This window comes from Pipistrellus kuhlii, unplaced genomic scaffold, assembly GCF_014108245.1.
Source record: "Pipistrellus kuhlii isolate mPipKuh1 unplaced genomic scaffold, mPipKuh1.p scaffold_m20_p_3, whole genome shotgun sequence".
NCBI classification, from domain to species: domain Eukaryota; kingdom Metazoa; phylum Chordata; class Mammalia; order Chiroptera; family Vespertilionidae; genus Pipistrellus; species Pipistrellus kuhlii.
In genome coordinates this window covers 86,886,899-86,893,198 of record NW_023425529.1, presented here as the reverse complement: position 1 = coordinate 86,893,198, position 6,300 = coordinate 86,886,899, and the positions used below count along the sequence as shown (strand labels likewise).

Here is a 6,300-nt window from a genome sequence, read left to right as displayed (position 1 = left end):
AGAAACAGTAACAACTGGGAAAGCTCTATACACTTCTGAGAATCCCCTTCTATGCACATAAGGAATCAGAGAGCTTGCAGATTTGTGACATAGTAATGTTACTTCCCCAAACCCAGAAATGGGCCTTAGCAAGTCCTGGAATAGCCAGTTGTCTGCTTTACTATCTTTATTCAAGGGACTTCAAAGTGAGACTCTCAGTGACTCTATAAAAGCTGTCAGGTCTTATTTCAGTTGGAAGTCAAAGCAGAGTTCAAGAGATTAAAAAAAGAAAAACAGGTCTGAGGACACGTCTGCTACCCCCCCCCCCCTTTATGCTCATCTCCTTGTGACATATGACAATGGCAGTCTACAAAACCTCCCATGTGATCTACTCTAGACACGTATCCCTTCAGAGGGGCCACAGAAGGGCTGCTGGCAGGTAGCTCGGGTAACAAGGATTACTTGGTGTGGACTTAATCAAATGGTAATCCTATCAAATGCCAAATCCTTAGTTTGAGTACTAAACTCTTCTATCAATGTTATACTTCCCACTGACTATCTTCACAGATTTGTGAGCCCATGGCTTCACTCATCAGCCTAAGAGACAGTCAGCATTAGGAGCACCAACTCTAGCATGAGGCTCCTGGGGTTTTTATTCTTGGTTCTATTCGCTGGGTGACCTTGGGCAAATTGATTCTTGGATGGTATTCCCTCATTTGTGAAAGGGGTAATAAGGTTGTCCCAAGGATGAAATTACTTGATAGAAATAAAGCACTCAGAACAGTGGCTGGCATACACACGGGTAAATGCTAAAAGTGTGGGCACATATTGTTGAGCACCTACCATTTCTCAAGGTATGTGCTAGTCAACCAAACTTCTATCTTGGTATTAAATAACAATCTTGGTAGAATAAAATGAATCTCTAATTCTCTTGTTTAACTTGGAAATGGCCATGAAAATATTAACCTTGAACTTTGTGTCACAAACATGAGTTTCTGGGTTTACAAATATCAGTGCCTACAGTGTCAGACTTGGGACTTGATGAGTACCCTCAAAGTTGGTCTTTGTGCTCACAGTTATTGAAAGTTGAACTGGTTTCTTCATCTGTAATAAAAGGTAATACCCAACTCAAGAAATTATTTAATGAGAATACAGCAATGTGTTCAGCTGGACTACAAATATTCAATAAATGTAACTTCCTCTCATATGATAAATGAAAGTATTCTCTACTTCTGTGGCTTCACTAAATCACAACTGTATTCTCATTCTGCCATCAGGAATTTCCTACTGAAGAGGTGGGAGGGGCCGGGGGTAGACAGGTGAGGCCTCAAGGTCAGGCAGGTGAGACACCAGAAGTGGAGAACCGCTCTACCGAGCTCTCCCCTTTGTAAACTTGTTGGAAGCTCTCCCAACTACATTCCCTGAAGCCATACACATCCCAGCCAGGGCTCCAGCGACCACAGGCTCAGATCCGGCTGGCCCACTGTGTTACCTGCGAACCCAGGGAAGCCTTTTACTTCCGAGCCTGTTTGCTCGCCTGCCAAAATGGCAGCAGTGCTCCCTGGCTCAAAATAATTAGAAAGAGGTTTATGAAATACTTTATTAAATACAAAATGTTAGGGTTGCTGAAGGAGGAACGCACAAGGCCAAAAGGGGTAAAGAATTATGAATTTATTAGGTCACCTGGAAACCCAAATGAGCTGAGCCCCCAAATGGTGCCAGCACCCAAGGGCAGAGTCAGAGACTTTAAAGGACTCTGGGTGAGCTTTTTCTAGATGGAGAATTCTCTGGGCGGGTTCTGAGGGGGAAGATGGGCTGAGCCCCAGAATGGCGCCAGCACCCAAAGATGGGGAGTCAGTGGTTTTTAAAGGGCTTTTTCTGGGCGGAAAATTCTCTGTGCAGATCTGGATTCCAGGAAGCTCCGGTGAGGAAGGGAGAGATAATGGTCTAAGCAAGTGATGTCCACAGAGAAGTGGCCTAAAGGCAGGTCCCAGCGGAGGGGCTATTGGGTTTTTTTATCTGGCCGAACACAAAAGACGTTTAAGGCTGAGGCTGGCGCAACATAATGCAACTAGAGAAGGAAGGCTCTGATCGCCACACAAACTCAGCACACTAGTTTCCTCCTAACCTCTGGACACACCGGAGACAGGTGGGTAGCAATTATCCCTCAAACCTCGCGCTCGGCATTATTTTTGTCGGAGGAATTCATCAGGGGAGCCAGAAAAGCGCTCCTCCCCAGGTCACCTTTCCTTTAAAAGCCCCGCCCCGAAGCCCCGCCCACTACGGAAAGCGAAGGTGCCTCTCCGCGGAGCGCGCATCCTTTTTCCGGACCTTCGCCGCCGGCCGGGAAAGCCTGGGGCCAGGCGCTGAGCGGCCTAGACAACCTGAGGCGGAAGGACGTGGTCTTGGGGCGACCCTGCGGCGGCGGCGCTGTCCCCAGGTCAGTGTACCCCGGCTGCCGGCGGGCGCGGAGAGGCCTTGCCAGCTCCGCCCCGAGGTCGGGGTTGGGTCAAATTGCGTCCACAGTACATTTGGGCCCCGGCTGCTGCCCGTGCATCCCTCAGTCAGCCCGGCCTTACCGACGCTTGTACGTGCAACGTCTGCGCGCGCGCCGTGCGTCCGTACGCCTCTGGGGTGGGCGTGGTCGCCTCTGACCCAGTCCGCGCCTCTGGGAAGCGCCTCCCGCCGGTGTCACCGCGCTCTGCGCCTGGGCGGGAACACAAGCTGCTGCCGTGGGTCGAAGTGATTGTGGCATTTTTTTTTAACTCCCAGCCTCCAGGGCATAAGGCTTGTGAAAGAAGTAAATAAGTTTTCTTACTGAAAAGTCGCGATTGCAAGTGCATGTTAGGAAAGGCCTCAAAAGTGATGGAAAATCAACTACTGTTTTTTGTGCCAGCACAATACAGCGGAGGGTGAATCGTAGAACTTACCTTCTAGTGAAGAAAACAGTCATGCGATAATAAAAAATTATAATTGTGATAGATGCTTTATGGGGAAGAATCTATACTGGAAGCGTTTCATGTTGGGCGTGAATGTTGAGCTCAACAAACAGATGGGGGAGGCTGAGCAGGGAGGTTTGGGGAGGGCTGGGACGCAATGAGAAGAAGGCTGAGAAAGGTGGCATTAAGCAGTGATCTGGTGCTTCCTAACACAAGGGATGGGAAGGACATTTAAAGCAATCATGTCAAACTCGCAGCCCACGGGGCGCATGAGGCTCACAATGAATATTTTTGCGACCCAGCCAATATAAGGGTATGTAAGAAATGTTTTAATAAAAATTTAGTAACAATTTTCACAATATCATGTTACACATTATTATTAATAATGAACTACAATGTTTGCTAATGACTGATTTCTATAATCGTGTTCCTTTCATTGCCTTACGTGCCTGCGCACCATTTCTCTCCACTAATACTAACAGCGAATATTTTAGCAGTCAATTGACACGTCATTAGTCTTGGACTGACTTGTTTGGTGTGCGCAACAGGAAATATTTCGCTTTCAGAGAACAAGAAAAATAGGTTCACTTGCGTTACGCTTATTAATTTATACAGTTATTCAGTGTCTGGTAAGTTATTGTTCAAGAAAAAATCTTAGAAGAAACTATGATGGGGAAAGAAATCAGAATAATTGTAGCATCTGGATGGGGATGGAGATTGACTTGGAAGAAGCATAAAGGAAGTTACTGGGGTCATGGTAATAGTCTACATGTTGATAAAACTTTTGGTTCCAAAGTGTTTTTACTTGTCGAAAACTATTCAATCAAATGACATGCTTAAGATTTGTACATTTCATTTTATGTAACTTTTGCCTCTGGAGAAAACAAAAAGAATCATAAATACTGAACTCTAGTTAATGATATGCATGCTGAAGTATTTGAGGGTAGGTGTACCAATGTCTGCAGCTTACTTTTGAAATGTATCAAAACAAATAAAATGGAGCTGGTCTGGTTCAGTGGATAAAGCGTCATCTGTGGACTGAAGGATCCCAGATTCGATCCAGTCAAGGGCACATACCCGGGTTATGGGCTCGATCCCCAGTAGGGGTCATGCAAGAGGCAGCTGATCAATGATTCTCTGTCATCATGGATGTTTCTATCTCTTTCCCTCTCCTTTTCTCTCTGAAATCAATAAAACAATATTTTTAAAAATAAAATGGAAAAAGGAACAAATAGGTAGATTGATCAAGGAAAGCAACATGTAGAATCTAGATGAATGGGTATTGGCATGCTCACTGTACAGTCTTTCACCTTTTCTGTATGTTTAAATATTTTTACAATAGAAGTTAGGGAAAGTAGGCCTCCAAAGAATATTGTTCATTTTAAACAACTGAAAACAAATGTGAAAATATAAAGAACACAGCTTTAAACTCACTTAAAATACATAGTGTTGGAAATAGCCACACATTTACTTTAAAAAACAAAAATTCCACTTTTTGCCTTAATATTGAAATCATCTCAATTCTTACAGAGTATGTGGATCACACATTAAAATTACTCTGTGTACTGTGCATTTTGAATAATGCAATTGACCTTTTTTTTTTTTTTTTTTAACCTTGTCCTAGGAAAGTTAGTGATGATGCCAGAGACTAATAAGAGATATGAAGTCTGAAAGGAGCAGGAATTACTGAGAGGGAGTACAGCACAGAGGGTTTAGGGGCCATTTGTCATCTTGTCCTCCAATGGTTGGAAGATGTGGAATTTTCCAGTGATCTGATGTCAAGTAAAAAGTCAGTAGAAGGAAATTATATATGTCTTTTAGAATGTGGAGTCAGCTACTGAATTTAAAACTACCAGTAGATGCAGAGTGATGTAGCACAGTATGATTTCAGTAAGGTCTGAATAATCATAAAATCATAGATATCTCATACAATAAAATGTATACACTTTACGTAACTGATTTTAAGATAATTAGTGTTTGGGTGAACAAAGATGGTAGAATAGATAAATGCCGGTACTTGCCACCTTCCACAACCACATCAAAATTACAACCAAAATACAGAACAACCATAATTCAGAACTGGCTGAATGGAAGTCCTACAACTAGAGAAGTAAAGAAGAAAGTACACTGAGACTCATAGGAAGGGTGGAGGCATGGAACGGGTTGGTCCAACGCCAATGCATGGCGTTTTGTTTTGTTTTGTTTTGTTTTGTTTTGTTTTTAATCGAGAGGGATATCTCTGATTCAGAGACCTTCCATGAGAAGCCAGGGGTCCCATTCCAGGATTCCAGAGTTGGGAAAAGAAGTTCCCATAACTTTAGGCTGTAAAGATCAGTGGGGATTGTGATTGAGTGACATGGAGATTATTGGAGTCCCATGCAGTTCCTCTTAAAGGGCCAGCACATGAACTTACACAGTTCTGCTTCCTCTGAGCTCCAGCACCAGGCGTTGGATTTGGAGGACCCAGGTACGTAAAAGAGGAGGAGCTGGATTGTCTGGCATCAGGGCAGTAATTAGGGAGGCTTTCTCCAGGACAGAGGTGCTGCAGGAGTCATTGTTCTTGTCTGGGACCTCCCCCAGTACATAGCAAACTGGCAGCCATATCTGTGTTTCCATCATTGTGGACCACACTGTTTGGTCTATCCTGATGATTCCCTGAGATCCCATGCCATCCAATTTGCAGCCCCAAGCAAGTTGTTTGTGGCAGCTTTTTCATATGAATGGCCTGTCCTATCACAGGCTTCAGACTTTGCTAAAATGACTCAAACAGGTAGCAGGTGTGTTTGCCCCAACCCTATCAATAAAAGGTCCAAGACCCAGCACTAGCACCAGCCTACTTTGCTTAACAGTTGGGCCTTGCCAGGGCACTTCCAAGCCCAATACAAGTAGCAGCCATCTGCAGATATCTCTCTGTAGCTCCTACTGGGTAGCCCCAGGAAGTGGCTGACTTTGGTTCTCTCAGGAGGCCCTAGAGCCAGTACACCCAGTGGACAGCTTCAGACCATATCAGATTACAACTCCACACACACACAAGTGATACACTCAAGGACAGACTCAGCACCAAAGCCGCACTGAAGCAAGTCCTGCACAGCAGCTCTTCTACTTAAGTTGCAGTAGGTCCTCACAACCAGTTGGCCTAGAGGTCAATTCCTCCCAGTGATGCTGGATACAGAATTCAAAACAATGGTTATAAGGTTGCTCAAGATCTTAATGGGAGCTTCCGGGGAGTTAGTGAGACTTTCAAGGATCTTAGTGAAAATCTCAAGGACATAAAAAAGGACCAGTCAGAAATTAATCTTACACTAACTGAAATAAAGAATAATTTACAGGGATTCAACAATAAAGTAGAGGATTCCAAGAATCAAATCAATGATTTGGAATG

General features: G+C 44.2%; 1 protein-coding gene across 1 annotated transcript in view; it reads left to right on the top strand.

Annotated features, from left to right (window-relative positions):
* Positions 1-2,077: 2,077 nt before the first annotated feature.
* Positions 2,078-6,300, top strand: part of MTIF3 (mitochondrial translational initiation factor 3) — an 18,066-nt gene continuing 13,843 nt past the window's right edge. Inside the window, exon 1 of the mRNA XM_045588470.1 lies at positions 2,078-2,419. The gene's annotated coding sequence lies outside the window, so the exon portion shown is untranslated. The remainder of the gene's footprint in view (positions 2,420-6,300) is intronic.